The 22,868-nt window shown below is 44.1% G+C and overlaps 1 protein-coding gene and 1 non-coding gene across 2 annotated transcripts in view; one reads left to right on the top strand and one right to left on the bottom strand.

The window, feature by feature from the left end:
- Positions 1-22,868, bottom strand: part of LOC122123338 (zinc finger protein 157-like) — a 537,300-nt gene that overhangs the window by 364,080 nt on the left and 150,352 nt on the right. The window lies entirely within an intron of this gene.
- LOC122123365 lies at positions 2,550-2,656 on the top strand. Its single transcript, XR_006150382.1, has one exon. It is a non-coding gene; the product is annotated as a U6 spliceosomal RNA (small nuclear RNA).

Here is a 22,868-nt window from a genome sequence, read left to right on the forward strand (position 1 = left end):
TCCTATTCACAAGGTTGCTACTAAATCTTGTTTCTCATTCCTCACTGGATCCATAGTTAACTTGCCCCCAGCTTTGGATTTATTTTGCCAGTTATGTAGCTTGAACTCAGCTCTTTTGCTGAAGGCTAGCATTCTACCAATTTGAGTCCCAGCTCCACTTCCAGTTTTTAAGTGGTTAATTGGAGATAAGTCTTGTGGTGTCTTTGCTGCCATTACTGGCTTCAAACTGAAATCCTGGATTTTAGCCACCAGATTAGCTAGGATTAAAGGGATGAACCACCGCACCCAATACCACACTTGAATAATAAATACCCACTTTCATCTAGTGATTCCCAGATCATGCTTCCAATAGTCATATACATTCTACTCTACATTGTATATCCACCTACAACAAATTGTCTCAAGTGGGAAGACTGTCTCGTGTTAGTGGAACACAGTTTAGAACTTTTGTCTCACTTCTTACTTGGCAACTTGAAAAAAGAATACAAATGCCTCACGAGTTATATAATCAAGTTGAAGTTTTCCTGAAAAAGGAATGATACTTCGCATGGACTGGAATCTTCTACTCAAATACCAATGCAAGTTTGATAAATGTTCACATATCTACTAAAAACACTTGACCTAACAAATGAATGTGACTTTTGCTCACCCAAGGACACCAGGTTGCCGTAGGTCTCCAGCATTACATCTCTATACAGGGTCCTCTGAACAAGATCCAAGTCCTGCCACTCCTCCCAGCTGAAGTCCACAGCCACATCATCAAATGACACCAGTTTCTGTAATGGCACATTTCCATCAAGTAAAAATATGTGTATGTGTGTATGTATGTGTGTGCATGTATGTGTGTATATACGTGTGTGTGCGCGCGTGCGCCTTTAGTCATGAGAATATCAAGTCTGGAATTTCATTCTTCTACATGCATGTTTTTGTCTTAAATAGAGTATTTGGGGCTTGATGTATTATCTATACAATGCGAGAAAGAAAAATGAAAGTAGAAATGTTTGCTTAAAGAAATTAGCTAATTATTCATTTGGCCTTTATAAGATTTGACACTGTGGCTCAAGTGGTAGAACCCTAGCCTTGAGCTGAAGAGCTGGGGACAGTGCGCAGGCCCAGAGTTCAAGCCCCACGACCATCCAAAAAAAAAAAAGTTAAGTAAAGGAGGCATGTGATCTAAAAAATATACAAGAAATTTTTTAAAGTTCAAATGAAATATAGTACTAATTTGTTCTGTAGAGACTAAAAGGAGAGATTTTTTTACTCCCATATCAAACCCATTACAAATGAAGACTGTACAGCAATTTTTCCAATCTAGCCATTCTTGAAAATACTAGAGGTGTAGAGGCTGACTAACACCAAAAATGGAAATATATCTGTAAGAAAGAAAATATCCTTCAATTCACAATTGGGCTGAGGCACTCTCCTAAAATGTAGATTGAAGACATTTTCAGGAAATGATACTTCATTAAAAAAACATTGTATTTAAGAGTATTACAAGAAATTATTCTCCCCCAAGAGAACACCAAAAGGAGTCAACATAGATATAAAACAGTAAATGTGCCATGTGCTGGTGGCTCACACCTGTAATCCTAGCGATTGAGGAGGCTGAGATCTGAAGATTGCAGTTCAAAACCAGCCCAGGCAGGTTCTTAACTCCAATAAACTACAAGAAAACCAAAAGTGGTGCTGTGGCTCAAGTGGTAGAGCGCTGGCCTTGAGCTGAAGAGCTCAGGGACAGTGCCCAGGCCTAGAGTTCAAGCTGCATTATCGACAAACAACAACAACAACAACAAAACCCAACAGTAAATGTTTAGGTAAGGATAAAGGAATGTATGAATGTATAGAACATACATTTTATGTAATTTTTCTAAAATGACGAAATGATGAAAATGATTTGTGCAAGGAAAACATAGCACCATAGCATTATTCATAGAGCATGAAAATTCAATATACAAACACATAAGTGTATTAAAAATAAAGTACATGGGTTAGGTAAATGGATCAGCTGATATTGTACTTCCTGGGCAAATATGAGGGCCTGAGTTCAAAGAATTAATTCCACCAAAAAAGAAACTAAAAGGCCAATAGTGTTAGGTTATTAATGGAATTATCTCACTGAAAAGTAACTATATTATATGATGTCATATGCTGGTACTGTGAGAATATTGTAAACTCTTAGAGTACTTGGTAATAATAGAGTGAACTACACTGAGCATGTTAGTGTCCTTTGTCTACCATACAAATTAATCAGACTGGACAGGAAATTTATTTTCTTGCAGTTCCTGTATACAATTTTTGTGCATGGTTTACTTCTGCCAAAGCTCTATGCTTCAGTCCTAGGATGGCCTTTGTTCTGTACAAAAAAAATCTCTAATTACTTCTTTATGAAGAACACAGTGTAACTATCAGACAAGATTACAGGTACTACATAACAGCCCTTTTAAAGGGATATACGGGCCTTGCATATTTATAAGTTGCACAGATGCAGTAAACCACAGAGCCAAAATATTTGAAAAAGTATGGCAACTGTATTAAACATTCAGTCTTTGGTGTTCACTTCGGCAGCACATATACTAAAATTGGAACGATACAGAGAAGATTAGCATGGCCCCTGCATAAGGATGACACGCAAATTCGTGAAGCGTTCCATATTTTTAAACAAAGGAGGAGGCTACAATGCTTGATAAGAAATGTACTCATTATCTTGCCCATGTAATTGTAGTCCTTCTGTACAGTATTTTCACAATAAAAAAAAAAATTCAGTCTTTGAACAAACCATCATTATCCTATGAACAATTCAATATAATAGCTATTTACATAGGATTTAAATTGTAATGGGTATGACAGGTGATTTACAGAGTAGAGAGGAATGCCTACAGGTTATACTAGAGGTGCTTTACAGTATATGGAAGGACGTATGCAGGTTACATGGAAACAAAATAGGAAATGAGTATCATATGAGACAAACAAATAACAAATAGCAAAGTGGCCATCAAAATTAAACTGCATTAACACTGTAATATATAGTTAATATAGAAGGCACTGTCTGGCTTGAACAGAAAGAAAAAACTCATATACTTTGAAAAAGACATATACGAAATATATAGAAAGAAAGAAATGAATACAAAGATATCAGAAGTAAAAATCAATCATGGAAAACACAAATACTAATATGAAATGAAGCAAATATCAGCCCAAATTGTATGACCACCTATACAAACTATTCATAATAATATATAGAGCTGACATCTAGATAATAAAAGCTGTATGTTGAAACTCAAAGTCTCCAAAGCCATGTTTAAAAGGCCATAGAATTACAATTTCTTAAATCTACCATTCTGTGTAGCTACATTAACCATTCTTTGAACCACAATCTATGATTCTGCTTTCTGAGTAGCTATAATTACAAGTGTGAGCCACTCGTGCCCAGCTCAATGGTCTATTTTTTACAAGTATCCATGGTAACTTTCCCTTTGTAAATTCAAGCAAATATGCTTGCCTGTGGAGACTCAGGGCCCAAGTGCTAGTGAGCCTTGGGATGCCCCGTTTCACCCTCTCTCTCTCAGTTTATGTCTGTGTTTGTGTGATTTTCTTTGGCTCCAGAATCCTGTAGAACTACCTCAGGTAGCAACAATTTCCCTCTATAATAGGTAAGAGAAATGTCAATTATAAGAGCCACATCAGCAAAGATAAATTGATCAGTAAGAAAACTAGTTCCCAGATAAAGCATGTGAAGAAAAAAAATGAGAAATATATGGAGGTACAAGAACTGAGAAAGAGACAGAGAAAAACAAATACAAAGAAAGAATGAAATAAAGAAACCTAGTAAGCAAGAAACAGAATGAATAGAGAAAATTTTAGAAAGAGTCTTGTGAAGACACCTTAGAATAAAACAGAGGGATTTCTAGAAGGCCATAGACTATATCATCAAATATAGCCTAAGTATCAAGTAAGATAAAGACCATGAAACAGTCCAAGAACTATGTATGGAGAGTAATTTATGTACATATAGCTACTCAGTCCCACAGAATATCAAAAGTTGTGTGGGACCACACTGTTTAAGCAACTGTAGTAAAACTTTATTAAGAGCTTAATGTTACTCATGAGGATGGGATCTCTGACAAGTTGCTAGTGAACCTTCACCTTCCATGCGAAGTCACCTACTTTCAATCTCATAACAAATGTGACTCCTTTTTCTCACATCAGAAAAAACTAAACAAACTGAAGCCAATCTGCACTCAACTTAGAATGTAAGATTTCATAATCTGCAAAGTCTACAAGCCATTTTTAACTGATTTAGAAACATTTTTCTGAAGCTGAATCTGTTTTTCTGTTTTTCCATCTTGGACACTCTTACGTTCATAAAATGGAATGTAAAACAAAGTGAGAAATGAAAAGCAACTCACCACAGATCCTTTCATTCTTTCTTGCTGTTGATAATGAACAGGAGATTCTGAAACCATGGCTGGAAGAGAAGGCAAGTGAGGTAGTCAGGAAAGAACCTGTGTGATTGTGCTCCAGATTTTCCTTCTCAAAACATTATACATGGGGCTGGGAAGGTGGCTCATTGGTAGAGGGCTTGCCTTGCATGCATGAGGCCCTGGGTTCGATTCCTCAGCACCACATAAGCAAAAAGAAAAAAGCCGGAAGTGGCGCTGTGGCTCAAGTGGTAGAGCGCTAGCCTTGAGCTGAAGAGCTGAGGGACAGCGCCCAGGCCCAGAGTTCAGGCCCCACGACTGGACCCCCCCCCAAAACAAAAACCCATTATACATGAACTGGATAAGCATAAAGCCTTCTTGGGAAAGAATCTTGACTGTGTCAAGTAGACCATTAAACTCTTTACTAAAGAGGAATCCACAGTCCATTAGTATACTATACTAGATAGTATAAACTCATTTCATTTCTTAGTTAATATACATATAGAACTGGTAAAAACTAATGTTCCCACAAAAATAATTGAATAATTGAAACCAAAAGAACACATCACATCTTCACTAAAACTAGTTATTAGTGAAATACACTTAAGAGACATATAAAATATTTTTTTAATTAATGAAAAGCTATCCTAGGACTCCATTGAGCATTTATGCTCTACCTCATTCATTTACAAGTTTAAGCACCATGGACAGCGTGTGTTATAATTTAGTATTTTTTACCCAAAAAATGTATACAGACCTGTTTCTTATGTTCTAATGTTTCACTAATTTTTATCAAATGGCATATTTCCCTGTACCCAAATACTCAGTGCACCCTGGTACAATGACTTACAATTTGCCATTTAATCTGCTTTGGCCAAAGGGATATCAGTAAAAACCATATAGACACCAGTTTGACAAGTCGTTCACTGTCCTAAACATTCATATGAAGAGCCTTGGCCATCCTACTAGATATATAAGATGTAATAAAGACACAACATGAAATACTGGTCATAGGAGTAACAGAATCCCAACCAGCAACCCTCAACCAAGGAACCGGAAGATTGAAGTCTTATATGTTATTTAAACAGTATTAATACAAAATAACAAGCTGAGAATACCCCAAAATGTAGACCATAAAACTTAAAACAAATAATTTAAGTACTTCTTGGTTCACTTATTACACAGGAAAAGCTATTATCCACAATTCTGGTTTTTTTATTTTTGGGGTTTTTTTGGTCAGTCCTGGGGTCTGAACTCTGGGCCCTGGGCACTGTCCCTCAGCTCTTCAGACCAAGGCTAGTGCTCTACCACTTGAGCAACAGTGCCACTTCGGATTTTTCTGCATATATGGTGCTAAGGAATCGAACCCAAGGCCTCATGAATGCAAGGCAAGCACTCTACCACTAAGCCACCTTCCCAGCCCATTCTGTTTTGCTTTATTTTTTTAATACAATAAACTAGACTGGAAACTCTTAATATAAGATAAACTTCATGTGTGTGCAGGTGCATGCTCATGCACATACTAGTGTTAGTGTTTGTACTCAGGTCATGGGCACTATCCCAGCACTGGTAAAAAAAAAAAAGGATAACGTTTCTTAAAAGGAATTGGCTTTATCCAATGATTTAATGAACTTCAGAGAGAAGACTGAGGTTACTCAAATTCTGCCACTGTGCTGCAATATAGAAATTCTACTTGTCTCCATCTATAGGCTCCATGATGCAACATGAGCTCTTGCTTGAGCTGTCAGGCCTGACATCTCCCAATCTACATAAACGTGTGTGTGTGTGAATATATATATATATATATATTCACACACACACACACTGAATGTGTACACACACAGACACAGGTATGTTTCAGTTCCATGTTTTTGCTGGTGTGTGGGAGATAAGGCTTTCTATTGCCTTTGAACCTTGATCCTCAGATCTCAGCCTCCTGAATAGCTAGGACTGTAGGCATGAGCCACTGTCATATGACACATACATGTCATCTTGGTTCTGTACATCTGGCTGTACTTCCATCATGTGGAACTTAAACCCAGTTCTTCCAGGAGCTAGAGTTACCCAGCAGCAAATCCCAGGAAACTCCATGGATTTGGGTCAAGCCTAGGGTCTCACACAAGATGCCAGGATCATACACTGGCTGCTGGCAATGGAGATTGTCTCGGGTGATAGTTAGCAGTCTGCCATTTTTTCTTTGTTGCCAGTACCAGAACTTGAACTCAAGATCTGATCACAGTCCCTTAGCTCTTTTACTCAAGACTAAGAATGTCTACCACTTGAGCTACAGCTCCATTTCAGGCATTTTAGTGGTTAAGTGGAGATAAGAGTCTCACACTTTCTTCAAACCACCACCCTCAGATCTCAACCTCCCAAGTAGCTAAGATTACAAGCTTGACCTACCAGCACCTGGCTCAAATAGTATTACCGGTCATACTACTTTCAATTTTGAGCTGTGTGGCTCTAGTCAAGTGGCTTAATCTCTTTAGTCCCATTTCCTGACGTGTGAAGTGAGGATTTTAAAAAAGCATAGTAATAATAATACTCTATGGGGGGCTGGGAAGGTGGCTCAGTGGTAGAGCGCTTGCCTTGCATGCTCGAGGCCCTGGGTTCGGTTCCTCAGCACCACATAAGCAAAAAGAAAAAATGCCGGAAGTGGCGCTGTGGCTCAAGTGGTAGAGCGCTAGCCTTGAGCTGAAGAGCTGAGGGACAGCGCCCAGGCCCAGAGTTCAGGCCCCATGACCGGACCCCCCCCCAAAAAATAATACACTCTATGGGGGTGGCTATGCACATCTGATGGGGTAAAAATAAGATAAATGAAACATTCATCTCAATACAGCAGTTATTAGTAATCAATATTTATTATTTGTCACTGCTATTATTTGGGCTGGCCTTGATCTGAGACGCCTTCTAAGGTGCAGGGTAGATGAGAAAGGTCCCGCTGCAGCCTCTTCTCTGCCCCCCCACCTCACTGGCTCCCTTTGAAGTCACCAGAGGCCCTGGGGTAATAAATGTCCCAACCCTGTTGGTTATGACTTGCTGCCAGATTTGACTTGAACCACTGCTGCTCTGGCTGTGTATTTGAGGAAAGGGGCTAAATGCAGCTGCGGGCCAATGGGGAGATAGCAGCCCATTCTAGCTCTGGTCTTTGAAGGTTCCCCCAGCCACTAGGGAGAAAGAGAGAGAGAAGAGAGGGAGAAATAGAGAGAGAGAGGAGGTTGCTCCACAAAGCTGTTTAGTTTACTAATCACAGTGCTGACAAGAGTCTGTGCTGGCTCAGGGCTGCCAACTGGGCTGGAGGGACCCACTCTGCAGCCATTGAGGGGGCTCGCTTTCTTTTCCTGGGGTGCTGGTGTTGTGGGTCTTTCTCACATCTTTCCAGGCTACCAGAAGATGAGGTAGGAGAAAGATCACATTGGAAGATTTTAGGAATGTCATGGAAAGGCTGAGATTCCAGGGAGTGGACATCCATCTCTGCTTCTTCTGTTGATGGCCTCAGTTTCCTAGTTTTTTCAAGAGAAGCAAAGGCTAGCACTTCTTTTCCAGGGCTCAGGAATGCACAGCAGGGGCTCTGTAAGGGGGAATCTGACCTTCAGCACCAGCCAAGGACACATGGTTAAAAAACTCAAGTTTGTTTCCTGGCTCTCTAGAGGTTCCCAGATACACAGCACTTTCTATTTCACTCAACTCTTGAAAAGAACTACTTCTTTCCTTCCCTTCCCTCTCTTTCCTTCTCTGGCATCCTTCCTCTCATTCTTTGCACTTGAACTTAGGGCCTGTCCCTGAGCTTTTTCTCTCAAGGCTAGCTCTCTACCATTTTCAGACACAGTTCCATTTCTGGCTTTCTGGCTAGGATTACAGGTCTGAGCCACTAATGCCATCTTTGTTCCTGCCCTCACTCATTCCTTCCTTCTCCTCTTTCCTGCTATCCCTCTTTCTTTTTTCTTTCTCTTTCTTTCATTTTGTGCTGGTCCTACAGCCTGAACTCAGGGTCTGGGCACTGTTCCTTAGCTTTTTAGTTCAAGGCTAGAATTCTACCACTTGAGCCACAGCTCCACTTCCAGATTTTGGTAGCTAATTGGAGATAGGAGTCTCACAGTCTTTCCTGCCCAGGCTGGCTTTGAACCACAATCCTCAGATCTTAGTCTCCTGACTAGCTAGGATTACAGGGGAACCACCAACACCTGGCCAATTAATTGTTGTTTCAAGGATTTTAATGGCAGACAGAGTAGTTAGTGCTGTACTGAAACACAAGCCAGGCACTGTGAAAAGGGCATACATGTCTCAACTGGCTAGGATCAAACATTATTAAAACCAATTCACACTGGGGAAACTTAAAGCTCACTTTAACATATTTACCTAGACGATTCAGGAATCTATGTCTGATGCCAATGGTTCAAATCTATAATCCTAGCTACAGAGGAAGCTGAGATCTGAAGACTGTGGTTCAAAGCCAGCCTGCACAGAAAGGTCTGTGATACTCTTATCACAAATGAAGAAATAAAGAGCAAGAAGTGGAGCTGTGGCACAAGTGGTATAGTTTGCCAACCTTGAGAATAAAAGCTCAGGCTCAGCTCCCAGACTCAAAGTTCAAGCCTTAGGTGTGGTATATGTGCACATACATGGACTCACATAAACACACACACACACAAATGACTCTAGCCCGTTTGTCTCTTGGGTCACATACGTTGCTCCAAAGAAAGGTTCTGGGGCAATGGCAGATACTTGTCTAAGGCATTGATTCACCAGAAATTTTCCTCCCCTGTCATATGGAAATGAGGATACCTGACTTGTTGGAAGCATTAGATGAGCTAACAACAATGGGTGTACGTGTGAGTATGTGTGTGTGCCAGTCCTAGAGCTATCCCTGAGCTTTTTTGCTCAAGGCTGGCACTCTACCACTTGTGCCACTGGCCCACTTCCAGCATTTTTTGATGTTTAATTGGAGATAAAAGTGTCATGGACTTCCCTACCCAGGGCTGGCACTGAACCACCATCATCAGATTGCTAGCCTCCTGAGTAGCTAGGATTATAGATGTGAGCCAGCTTCTGGCTGTAATAATGTTTTAATGAAGGGGAGCTGGTGAGATTCCTCAGTACCTATTCCATACTGACCTCCTCTGAGATTCCCTAAAGTGCAATCATAGCAGGGCTCTGTCTTCAAGGAGCCAGGATGAGTCAAAACCAGCCAAGTAATACTTGATGACAAACATCCTGACCTTATTTCTACTCACAATCTGAGTTCAAGGTGAGTCAGTAGGAGCTTCTGTTCTTCCTGTAGAGGACAAAGGTCACCAAGCAGTCTCTGCTCTTACACACTTCCAAGATCACTGGCAAAGAGAAATGAACTCAGACTTCATACTGACACATAGATTCTACAGCTAATATGTGGCAATCACATGATTGTGCCTAACCTTGAAAAGAACAGAAAATATAAATCTACCATGTTCCAAGAAACAACAGCTGTGTGTCCCATGGTCTGGGAAAGCAGGCATGTATGTCAACTACTTATAAGTGTTGTGGGCCCATGGATGAGAAGTTGCTTTGTCATTTTTTAAAATTTCTGAGCTGGTGGTAGAGAGTACAACTTGAACTGAGGGCCTAGGCACTGTCCCTTAGTTATGCTTTACCACTTGAGCCACAGCTCCACTTCTGGCATTTTTGATGGTTAATTGGACGTAACAGTCTCACAGACCTACCTGCTCAGACAATCTTAGAACCATACTCTTCAGCTCTTAGCCTCCCGAGTAGCTAGGAATACAGGAATGAGCCAGCAGGGCCCAGCTGTCACCTTATCATTTTTAAAAAGTCTCTTGTCTACATATCTCTAGGAGCTCCTTTCACTATGTATATTTCATATAAATATAAAGAGGCACATAGGCACCTTATCGTGTATGCAGATAAGAATCGCATGACATCTAGTCTCGTGTTCAGTGCAATGTTCAATACTCACATTACGTCAACAGACACATTTGGCATTTGTCCAAAATGACAAATCCCAGACAGGTGCTGGTGACTCACAGCTGGAATCCAATCATGAGGTTGAGATGAGAGGATTGCAGTTCAAAGCCAGCCTGTATAGGCAAGTCTGATGCTCTTATCTCAATTAACAAGGAAAAAAAAATCAAGGGGGCTGGGAAGGTGGCTCAGTGGTAGAGCGCTTGCCTTGCAAGCCTGAGGCCCTGGGTTCGATTCCTCAGCACCATATAAGCAAAAAGAAAAAAAAAAGCCGGAAGTGGCGCTGTGGCTCAAGTGGTAGAGCGCTAGCCTTGAGCTGAAGAGCTGAGGGACAGCGCCCAGACCCAGAGTTCAGGCCCCACAACCAGACCCCCCCCCAAAAAAAATAAAAAACCAAAAGCCAGAAGTAGAAATGTGGATCACAATGTAGAGAATCAACTGTGAGCAAAAAAAAGCCAATCAAAAATATGGGCTGGGGTTGGAGATTTAGCTCAGGGGAAGAGCACTTGCCTGTCAAGTACAAGGCCCTGAGTTCCATTCTCAAATGTGAAAATATAAACAAAAACAAAAAACAACTACTACATTGAAACCTATTCATGCCTAGAGGCAAACTTTAAAGGAAATCACTACCCCCTCTTTAAAAAACTATCTGGGCTGGGCCCAGTGGCTTATGCCTATAATCCTAACTACTCACGAGGCTGAGATCTGAGGATCATGGTTCAAAGACAGCCAGGGCAGGAAAGTACAGGAGACTCTTATCTCCAATAAACCACTAGAAAACCAGAAGTGACACTGTGGCTCAAGGAGTAGAGCATTTGTCTTGAGCTGAAGAGCATAGGGATAGCTCCCAATCCCAGAGTTCAAGCCCCAGGACCAACAAAACAAAATAAAATATATGATCTGGGTGCTGGTGGCTCACATCTGTAATCCTTGCTACTACTCAGGATGCTGAGATCTGAGGTTCACAGTTCAAAGCCAGCTTGGACAGCATACCATGGGACTCTTATCTTTAATAAATTAGTCAGAAAAAGCCAAAAATGGTGCTCTGGCTCAAGTGGTAGCCTTGAGAAAAAGAATCTCAGGGACAGTACCCAGGCCCTGAGTTCAAGCCCCAGGACCAAAACAAAAAAAGAATATGAGGTCCTGAGATCAACACGCCTGCATGCCTGTGTACATGCATGCACACGTGTACATGTGCATGTACATGCACACACATAAACAAACATAAACACACACACACATACACAACATATTCCCAGCCCAGCCTTAACAACTGAATCCAAGTCTCTGGGGCTGGCTCTTAGCAGTCTGCATTTGAGTCTAGCTAAGGTACATTTGTCATCCTAGCTAAAGGCTGAGATATGAGAACCAGGGTTCAAACCAGCCTAGGCAGCAAAGTTCATGAGACTCTTATTTCCAATGAACCACCCAAAAAGCTGCAATTGGAGCTGTAGCTCAAGTGGTAGAGCCTTGAGCAAAAAAGCTCAGGAATAGTACCCAGGCCATGATTTCAAGCCCTAGGGCTGCCACGAAAAAGTATAGAAAGACTTACCAGCTAGTAAGCAAGACAGCACACACTGTATTCACTCCTGCACCAGGCTCTGCTGGGCTCAAATAGGTGGGTAAGAAAATATGTTGGTTTGTGCCAGTGCTAGAGCTTGAATTCTGGGTCTGTGCGCTGTCTCTTGTCCTTTTCTCTCTAGGCTGGTGCTCTACCACTTGAGCCACAGCTCCACTTCCAAAGAAAAGAAAGTTACATGAAAGGAAACAAAAAAGAACAGGCCAAAAGGCTGTACATACCCCATTATGAGACAGCTTTGGGCACAATTCCAGGGTGGCCAGCAGTCATGTAGCTGGTGATGGGTTTCTCAAAGAAGTTCAAGTGCCAGAACCTTAGTTTCCTTATGGGTTCTTGGTGATCAGTGTCCTACCTAAGCCTAGAACTGCCAGCCTAGCAATAATTTTTTTTTTCCGGTCATGGGGCTTGAACTCTAGGTCTGGGCACTGTCTCTGAGCTCTTCAGCTCAAGGCTTAATGCCCTACCACTTGAGCCACAGCTCCCACTTCCGGATTTTTCTGTTTATGTGGTACTGAGGAATCGAACCCAGGGCATCATGAATGCAAGACAAACCCTCTACCACTGAGCCATCTTCCCAGCCCAAACTGCCAGCCTAGAACAGCCAGCCACACTATAGTTCTCTCAAAGTTCCCAAGAGACTAACTGTTTTATTTTTTATGCTGGTCCTAGGGCTGGAACTCAGGGCCTTGATGCTGTCCCTATGGTTTTGTGCTCAAGAAGAGGAGAAGAGAAGAATTTCACAGATTTTCCTACCCAGGCTGGCTTTCAATCATGAGCTCAGCTCTTAGCCTCCTGAGTAGCTAGGATTACAGGCATGAGCCACTGATGCCAGCTAAATAATTCTATTCCTTTATTAACTAGCACTCTAGTAATCCACAAGCCCATGACTGAAACAGTAACTGGGGCCAGGGCCCACTGAGGGACCCAGGAAACTAGGCTCTCACCCAGAATTCATCACCCTGGAGTGGGGGTGAGCTTCCTGAGGGGCTCCTGGACCTCTCCTGCTGACAGTTCCACTCTTCCAGGATATGGCCAGACCTGCTAGTCAGCCCTAGCTGAGGAGAGCTTAACCCTGCCTGCAGACCCTAGGCTAGGGTTCGCAAACTTGGCTACCAACTCCAATGCTCCAGTTCTTACTTGAAGTCAGGAAAGAGGAGAAGTCTCAAAGAAGGATCTAGGCCAGGTATGGGAGGCTCACCTCATTTTCCCCATTCCATTGCACATGCTACAGAAGCTCCCTCCATTCTCCATTACATTGTGTTGGTTGGAGAAGCAAAAGTCTCAAGCTTTTCTCTTTCTGACTCTGACAGATGTGTAAGATGCAGAAGGTCAGGCATATGCGAAATACAGAAGACACACAACTTGCCCACACAACTCAAACACTGTTAGGGGCAATTAGCTGCTACAGGACACACTGCCAACTGCCAAGTTCACCTCAAGATACTAACTAGAGCATTTGCTAACCTCCAATTGATTAGTACTGTGACAAAGAGCCCTCAGTGCTCAAGGTACCAAAAGGGCCAGAGAGCAGCCTGACAGTGAGGAAAAAGGAAAACCATCAACCTCAAAAAGTCAGCCTTTTCCCTTCAGGCCAGCTAACAATCAGTCAAGACTAACCCTGATACACAAATTACCCACTTCCTACAGTATTTTCACAATTTAAAAAGATGTGAGAAAAAAAGAAAAAAAATTACCGACTTCCTATAGTACCAGGAAAATCATATAGGTAAATCTGAAATGTCTCACTCTATGAAGCAATTCAAGCATGCATAGACTTACCAGGAGATGAGAGAGTTGGAGTGATGTGACTGAGTAAGAAAATGCTAGTCAAAACCAGATACCAAGCCAGCTCCCGCCTGTAATCCTAGCTATTTAGGAGGCTGAGATCTGAGGATCGTGGTTCAAAGCCAGCCTGGGGCAGGAAAGACCGTAAGATTCCTATCTCCAGAAAACCAGAAGTGGCACTGTAGCTCAAGTGGTAGAGTGCTCGCTCGCCTTGAGCTGAAGAGCTGGGGGACAGTGCCCAGGCCCAGAGTTCAAGCCCCATGACTGACAAAAAAGAAAAAAAACCAGACACCAGTGGATCACACAACTAATCCTAGCTACTCAGGAGGCTAAAATCTGAGAATCCTGGTTTTAAGCCAGCCCAGGCAGGAAAGTCTGTAAGACTCTTATCTCCAATGAACCACCAAAAAGCCAGAAGTGGAGCTGTGGATCAGGTGGTAGAGCACTGGCCATGAGTGAAAAAAAAAAATAAAGAACAGCACCCAGGCCCTGAATTCAAAACCCAGGATCTGAACACACACACACACACACACACACACACACACACGCTAATTTAGTCCAGATGCATATCCACATTGGGAGGTGCACAAGTAAGTTTCAAAGAGGCAGAAATAAACATGATCACAGTTTGGGCTGTAAAAAAAAAAAAAAAAAAAGGAAGGCATGTGACATTCTCCCCTCTGGAAACTGCACTCTGGGAATTGTGGGATCCCTCTACCAGGACATCTCTATACTCAAACGTGGCAAGTTCCTCAAGAACCAGAAACTCACCTTTCACTCCATCCAAGGGACCTGAAACTCCAAGATCTTTTGCACTCACTCCCCAAGGAATCCACAGGACCTGGGAAAGAAATAAGGTGGGGAAAGCGGAATAGGGAAAGGGGAGTGGGGAGGCAAATGGTAAGATGGCTGACCAGAGCAGAAGCACCAGGATCAGCAGGTGGGGGTGAGGGAGGGGAGCAGAGAGGATGAGAGGATGCCTTCCTACAGAAAGCATCACACCCTGGGATACAGGCATATACAGACAGGGTACTCCCCAGAAAGAGAACGCTGGCCGAGATCAGGAGACAGGAGAGGGCAACCGAAAGGAGGACTGGAAGTAAGAGTCCCAGACGGGGGCACCAAGGGCCCTGGGTTCTAATTCTGAATCTCCTCTGGACAAATCCCTGTCCTCGGAGCCTCAATTTACCCCACGGGGCGCTGGGGGGGGGGGGCGGGATGGGGAAAAGCACAGACTTTTCCCGACAAAAGGAAGTGGGGAAAAAGAGCCGCACGCCAGCGTTTGGGGGAGAAGGGGAACAGCAATTCCTGGCCCCACCGCACCGATCGGCTGAGACCAGCACCCCGGGGATGCCATCGGGCTGCGGGAAGACCAGGGCCACTAAGTCCCATACCTACCGCCTGCAGAGGCCCCTGTCTCCCGCCTCTTCTCCGCTGGCCGCGAGCCCTGCACCGCACCTGGGCCTCGTCCACGTGGCGGCAGCGACCACAACCCGATAAACACGAGCAGCCACTGCGCCCTCCGCGCTCCAACTTCGCAGCACTCCCGCCACTGGCTGGCTGGCGACCCGGACCATACCACTAGGTCACCGCTGCAGGGTAAGTCGCCCGTGTGGGGCACTGTGGAGCCACCAGATCCACGATTCTCTAGTCTATACTTGCTAGTAAATGCCTGTAGCTGTCGGGCCGCGACTTCTTGTGCAGTATTGCAGTCTATCCGGGGGCGACCTGGGGCGGGGAGGGTCCAACATCGACATCTGATATCCCCCCCCCTCCGGAGCTGCCATGGTGCGTCCCGCTCCTTGGTGGCTCCCCCACCCCTACCCCCAGGACCGTGAGGTAGAGGCCGAGTTGGCTTGTTGGGAGCTAATTGGTGCACGCGGGAGGCTAGTGATCGTGGTGCATTTGGGCGCAGTTTCAGTGTGCTCCAGGATCCAATCCCGGCCTCCCCTGCTGCTGCTGTGGTCGGGGGAGTAGAGCCATTGCCCAGTCCCTCGGGGCCTGGGACTCCCCACTGGTCTTGGCCCGGCCTGAGGACACCAAGACCGGCTTTGTCTCTGGGATCTCAGTGTCTATTCAGGCCCTCAGCCACTCCCACTACCTTTCCTGGGGCAGTCTGTAGCTCCAACCTGATCTGAGCTTTCTCCTGCCCTAGAGTTCCCTCCAGGATAGCTGGCCACTCCCAATCTCTGCCCAGATCTCCCTGGGCATGCAGAGTACCCCCTCTACCTCTAGCCCCAGAGTTAGAAGCTGGATAGGGGTAAACAACAAGTTGCTCTCTCTCCCAAGAACAAGATGACCCCACTAATAAATCTCTTTACAACAATCCTTCTCCTTTATGTCTCCCCCATGATGTCCTAGGATGGCCCCGATGGATTCTTTCGGTGTCCTTGGCCCTGAAATGGGATTCACGCTGTGATCTCTGTGTATTTCTGCCCATGGGCCCTGGGGTTTCTTCCTGAATAAGACACCAGATGTTTGGTACATGCCCATACATAAGCAAGAGTGTAGTCAGTGCCACTGCCATTCCTACCAAAGTGGTGGCGAGGTGACCCAAGCCTGTCTGTAGGCCCCTTACTCATGCAGGTCCAGTACCACGTATATCCTCTGGACACTTAACACATGCTAAGCCCTGCCCCAAACCTCCAATTTGGGGCTTGTCTCCATTCAGCACTATTTGGCAACCGATCAGCCAGCACCCATGTGTGCCAGAACCTGTGCCAGGGTCCAGGAGTGGAGGGAGTTGAAACCATTGGGGGCTGAAACATTAAACAAATATGCAGTCACCCAAGATGAGGAAATGTGTGCATCACTGTGATGAGGGATCTGTAGAAAGACTGTCTGCACCACAGAGAATCTGGCCCCTTGCGCCAATCATCCCTTAACTGCTTCCTCCCCAATGTCTTCCTCTCTGCCACACTCCACACATTCCCTCTTGATTCTCTGCTTCTCCAGCTCAACCACTGATCCTGGTAACTTATCTCCACCAGCCCTACACCTGTATTCTGATGACTCTTGCCTCCCAAGCCTCCCATTTTTTCTAGCTCCAGGCTGAGCAGTAAGGGGTCTGTTCTTCTGACCAACCACAGCTTGAGTCTTAACATCTGTAACAAAACTTTGAAGGCTTTGGTCATCTTGCCTCCAGTCCACATTCCTGTCTGGAGATGACACACAAGAGTTCATCAAGGGCTGGGAAGGTGGCTCAGTGGTAGAGCGCGTGCCTTGCATGCATGAGGCCCTGGGTTCGATTCCTCAGCACCACATAAGCAGAGAAAAAAAAAAGCCGGCAGTGGCACTGTGGCTCAAGTGGTAGAGCGCTAGCTTTGAGCTGAAGAGCTGAAGGACAGCACCCAGGCCCAGAGTTCAGGCCCCACAATCGGACCCCCCCCCCAAAAAAAAAAGAGTTCATCAAACTGGGCAGTAGTGGCTTATGCCTGTAATCCTAGCTACTCAGATGGCTGAGATCTGAGGATCAGTCTGTGTTGGAAGCCAGCCTAGCTGTCAAGTCCATGAGACTCTATCTCCAATAAACGACTCAGAAAAAGCCAGAAGCAGTGCTGTGGCTCAAGTGGTAGAGCACTAACCTTAAGCACAAAGAGACTCAGGACCAGCACCCAGGCCCTGAGTTCAAGCCCCAGGACTGCCAAAAGAAAAGAGTAATCATAGACTGGGAAGGTGGCTCAGTGGTAGAGCACTTGCCTTGCATGCTTGAGTCCCTGGGTTCAATTCCTCAGCACCACATAAGCAGGAAAAAAAAAAGCTGGAAGTAGTGCTGTGGCTCAAGTGGTAGAATGCTAGCCTTGAGCTGAAGAGCTGAGGGACAGCGCCCAGGCCCACGACCGGACCCAAAAAAAAAAAAAAAACGTAATCAAACCTTTCCTGTCTTTGCAGCCCTTCCTTCCTAGCCTAGGGTTGGCTTTGTGTGCTCTGTTCTGCCATAGTACTGTTGACCAGGCAGATCTTTGCACCCAGAAAACTTGCTCTTACTCTCCTGCACTGACTACCTCATTCATTCTCCATTCAAAGTTGAACTTCTGTACTCAAGGGTGATGTTCAACTGTTGAGTTCTACCTCTACTTCTGGCTTTTTGGTAGATACCTGGAGATAAGTGTCTCAGAGACTTCTGCCTAGTCTAGCTTCAAGCTTCCATCCTCAGTTATCAGCCCTCTGAGTAGCTAGTATTATAACTGAGCCACAGGTACCCGGCAAATTTATTTTTTGATAACTTATGTATGTGGAAACATAAAGTATAGTTTTTTATATCTGGTTTATTTCATTTACAGTATTTGAAAGATTCATCCATGTTGTAGCATGGGTTAGAATGTCATTCCTTTTTCAGATTAAATAATATTCCTTTGGATGGAGATACCATATTTTGTTTATCCATCAAGTGACACTTGGGTTGTTTCTACCTTTCCACTACTGTGAATAATGCTATAACATTATCTGTCTTTCACATTGAGCACAGAGCAGCCAGAGGCATCCTTTTATAAGAACTGTGGAGACTCACATGTGGCTTTCCTTCACATTAACTATCCATCAGAACCCTTTCAGCCTGTGAAGCCCATATGATATGACCAATTTACACCTTTGGCTTTTCTCCTAGTGATGCTGATCTTGTGGTTTTCCTAAATAAATACCTAACAACTTGACAAATCAGGCAGGGCCTTTGACAATTTTCTCTACTCTTTTCTGGAAACTTCTTGCTCAAAACCTTTGTGTGGTCCTGGATGCTTCATGGCTTCTGCCTGAAACCCTAGTTACTCAGGAAGCTGAGATCTGAGGATCCCTGTTCAAAGCCAGCCTGGGCAGACAAAGCTGACAGACTCCTATCCACAACAAACTAGCAAACACAGGAAGAGGAGATTTGGTTCAAGTGGTAGAGGATCTGCCTTTCAGGAAAAAAAATCAAGCAAAGTTAGAAGACCCCGAGTTCAAGCCCCATTACTGGTACACACAAGCAAAAGTAAAAATAAACCTTTGTGTGGTCTCTCCATCCTTACAAGAACTAGAAGTTCTGCCTCAGCAAGCCTTTCCCTGGCCAGCTACCTAAAATATTCACTTCCTCTCCAATTCCTGGATTTCTCCTCAGAGCAGGTCTGTTTGGACCTCCCTCTGGGTGGTATGAGCTCCAAGCTCACACTCGATTCTATAGCATCCTTATTTCTAGCAGAACTACCTTACCTTTATTGAGAATCAGAAAACTAGAGCTCCTTCTGGGCAGAGGAGTTTGCAGCCCAAGTAGAGCTTAGACCTGGAAATTTTAGCTCATATACTTCCCAACCATGGGAAGGTAAACTGAGGATCTTTCCAGGCTAGGCACATTGTAATTATTCAGTAATTACTGCTTAAGCAAAGGAAAGCAATCAAGGACAAGGAAGGAAACTATTGGGAGTCTCCTCTTCTAGCTCCCTGGAGGATTCTGAAGGAAATTGGATTTGAAGTATGCTTTGTTTTGTTTTTCTCTTCCCAGAGTCAATCGTTGATCAAAACTGTATACCAGCCGAGTCTGTCCACAATAGGGAATCTGCCCTACTGACACAGCTTTAATCTCAGCCCTCTTTCATCACTTTTGCAATCTAGGATGCACCAAGCAAGGGTAGGGGTTTCTAGGACTTTATCCTCTTCCCAGAAACAAGACTACTTTCAGGGTGAAATTGAGCTGACCACTGACTGAAACTGAAACTGAACCAGAACTGATCCTTTCAGACTGAGCCTTCCTATTGGGGCGGTCCTGGGCATTAAATGAGATAATATATAAGAAAGAGTTGCCTGGCTGTGGTGGCTCACACATATAATCCTAGCTGAAGTCTGAGGACTGGGGCTTTAAGTCAGTGCCTGGGCCCTGTCCTTGAGCTCAAGGCTAGTACTCTACCACTTGGGCCACAGCATCATTTCCAGCTTTTTCTGTTTAGTAGTTTAGTAGTTTATTAGAGATAAGAGTCTCATGGACTTTTCTGCCTGGCTGGCTGTGAACCACAATCCTCAGATCTCAGCCTTCTGAGTAGCTAGGATTATAGGCATGTGCCACCAGTGATAGACTGGGCCTCATCTTTCTAATGTCACCTACCCTCATTCTCTTTCTTACTCAGAACCACCCATACACCCCCTTCCTCCTAGTCCTGAGTTCAAGCTCTGAGACTTTCACCCTAGCTATTGCCTCTGCCTGATAATTTTACCATATTTCCCCCAAGGCTGGTTCCCTCATATCCTACAGGTCTTGGCTCTTCGACACCTCTTTACAGAGACCCTTTGTATAGGTGGCGTTTGAAAAGGTTTGTGAATTGTTGCTTAGCTTTTTAAAAATCTCAATGCTGGTATTCTATCACTTGAGCCACAATTCCTACTTATGACTTCTTGCTAATAAATGGGCAATAAGAATTTCACAGATACTTTTGCACAGGCTGACTTTGAACTATGATCCTCAGATCTTAGCATTCTGAGTAGTTAGGATTCTAGGTGTCAGCCCCCAGCAATTGACTCACAAGGACCATTTTAAGCCCTCTCACCTGAACTGTTTATCTTGATATGGTTGATTCATATATTTGTTTATTTACTTGTCACGAGGCTTCCCCAAATAGATGATCAGTTGTGCCTTGGGTAGGTGCCTTGTTTGCTCCTAGCCTACATTGTGGACAATTCATGCCTTGCATTGTATCAGATGAATGATGAATCATTCCTCCTAATGTCCCCATGCTACTTCCTTTATTTATTATTATTTTTCAAGGTCGTTGTCCTTGAACTCACCATCCCTGAGATTTTTCCTCAAGGCTAGCACTCAACAACTTGAGCCACAGCTCCACTTCCAGCTTTCTTGGTGGTTAACTGGAGATAAGAGTCTCATAGACACCCAGCACTGGTGGCTCACACTTGCAACCCTAGTTACTCAGGAGGCTAAGATCTGAGGATCGTGGTTCCAAGGCAGCCCAGGCAGGAAAATTCATGAGACTCTTATCTCTGATTATTCACAAAAGATCCAGAAGTGGCTCTGTAGTTCCAGTGGTAGCATGCTATCCTAAAGCTTGGGACAGTGCCTATGTCCGAAATTTAAGGCCAAGGCTGACAAAAAAAAGGAGGAGGATGAGGATGAGGAGGATGAGGAGGAGGAGGAGGAGGAGGAGGAGGAGGAGGAGGAGGAGGAGGAGGAGGAAGAGGATGAGGTGGCAGCTGCTCACAGCATTCCTGTCCACACTAGCTTCCTATTGTGATCCTCAGATCTCAGTCTCCTGAGTAGCTAGGATAATAAACATGAGCCACCAATGTCCAGGTCCCATTTTATGTTTTTATTTTAATAAACTGCTTATTTACAGACTATGTCTTTAGTTTTCCATCTTATTTTCAGTAACTGGAAAAGTCAACTAGAGGCCTGTAACAGGTACAGCCCTTCAAACTTCCTGGTAGGGATATGAGAACCTTTCCTACAAGGTGTCCTTACCTTGGCTTTTTTAGGGACTTTCAATGCTATGCCATTCATCATGGAACCTAAGCTGAGGAAACCAAAGTCTTGAGCCAAGGTTGTAAAAGAATAGATCCACAGTCTAGAGATGCTGGTTTATTGATTGATTGATTGATAATTGATTGATTAATTGTGTGTGTGTGTGTGTTGGTACTGGGGCTTGCTCTCTTGCATCACTTTTCTGATCAAATATGGTATTCAATGACTTTAGCCACAGTTCCATGTCTGGCTTTTTTGCTAAGTGGTTGATTGGATATGAGTCTCATAGGCTATTTTGTTCAGACTGACTTCAAACCACAATCCTCAATCTCAGTCTCTTGAGTTGCTTGAAAAGTAGGCAGGAACTACCAATGTCTGGCTTGTTTTTTAATATTCTTAATAACCTCCTGATTCACAGACTGGGTCTCTAGTTTCCCATCTCATCATCAGAAATCTTTAGCCATAGTTTCCCATCTCATCATCAGAAATCTTTAGCCATCATTTCTTTATCTGCCATATAATGATGATTATAATGGTGTGATTTCCAGGATGGCAACAGAGAGATCTGCTTAGCCAAAAGCAAAGCCTGAAAATCATAAGTATGATCTTCTGGCAAAGATCCAGGAGGAAGGAGGAGGAATTGGAATGCAAGGGTTTAAGAACAATGTCTGTGAACTCTGGAGGAAATGAAGGCTCAGAAGAGGGATGTGACTTCTCACAGTCCCTCTGGTGGCAAGAGGAGCCTACGTGCCCTGCACCCCAGGACATAGCATGCCTGTTAGGTATTCATCTAACTCCTTGGAGGCCTCCAACAGGGAAGTGGCATTTATCAGAAGCTGTAAGATTACTTGCACTCTGGCAGATGTCAGAGGTAGCAGGCTCAGATACCATATTGTCTATCCCAGGCTTATTGCCTTATGTTTGGCCTAGTTGTCATAATAGCATTGCAATAGATTCCTGGGATCAGAGACTGAATTACTCAGTCAAAATTGGAGGGGGTGACAGTCAACACCAATGATAGCAAGGGAGTGGAGAGCCAGGGCAGGAAGCTAGGGAGGATGGTGGACCTGTAAAAAGGACAAGAAGAGAGATGGAGTCAGGTGCTTGTGGCTCATGCCTGTAATTCTAGCTACTAAGGAGGCTGAGATCAGAGGATCATGGTTTGAAGTCAGCCTAGGAAGAAAAATCCAAGACGTTCTTACATCCAGTTACCCATCAAAAAGATGGAAATGGAGCTGTGGCTCAAGTGGCAAAGTGCTAGCCTTGAGTGAAAAATTCAAGTGAGGTAGATGCTGGTGGCTCACTCCTGTAATCCTAGCTTCTCAGGAGGCTGAAATCTGAAGATCATGGTTCAAATCCAACCCAAGGAGGAAAGTTTGTGGGACTAATTTTTTGTGGTGTTAGGTGAGGAGAGGTGGGTGTTGGTGGAGAGTCAGTCTTGAGGCTTGAACTCAGTGCCTGGGAGCTTTTCTTGAGCTCTTTTGCTCAAGGTTAGCATTCCACCACTTTGAGCCACAGCAACACTTCTGGTTTTCTGGTGGTTAATTGTAGATAAGAGTCTCATGGAATTTCCTGTCTAGACAAGCTTTGAACCATGAACTTAATATCTCAGCCCCCTGAGTAGCTAGGATTTATAGGCATGAGCTATGAGACTCTTATTTCAACTACCAAAAAGCTGGAAGTACAGATATGA

Source organism: Dipodomys spectabilis, unplaced genomic scaffold, assembly GCF_019054845.1.
Source record: "Dipodomys spectabilis isolate Male_0828 unplaced genomic scaffold, ASM1905484v1 ptg000227l, whole genome shotgun sequence".
In the NCBI taxonomy this organism is placed as follows: domain Eukaryota; kingdom Metazoa; phylum Chordata; class Mammalia; order Rodentia; family Heteromyidae; genus Dipodomys; species Dipodomys spectabilis.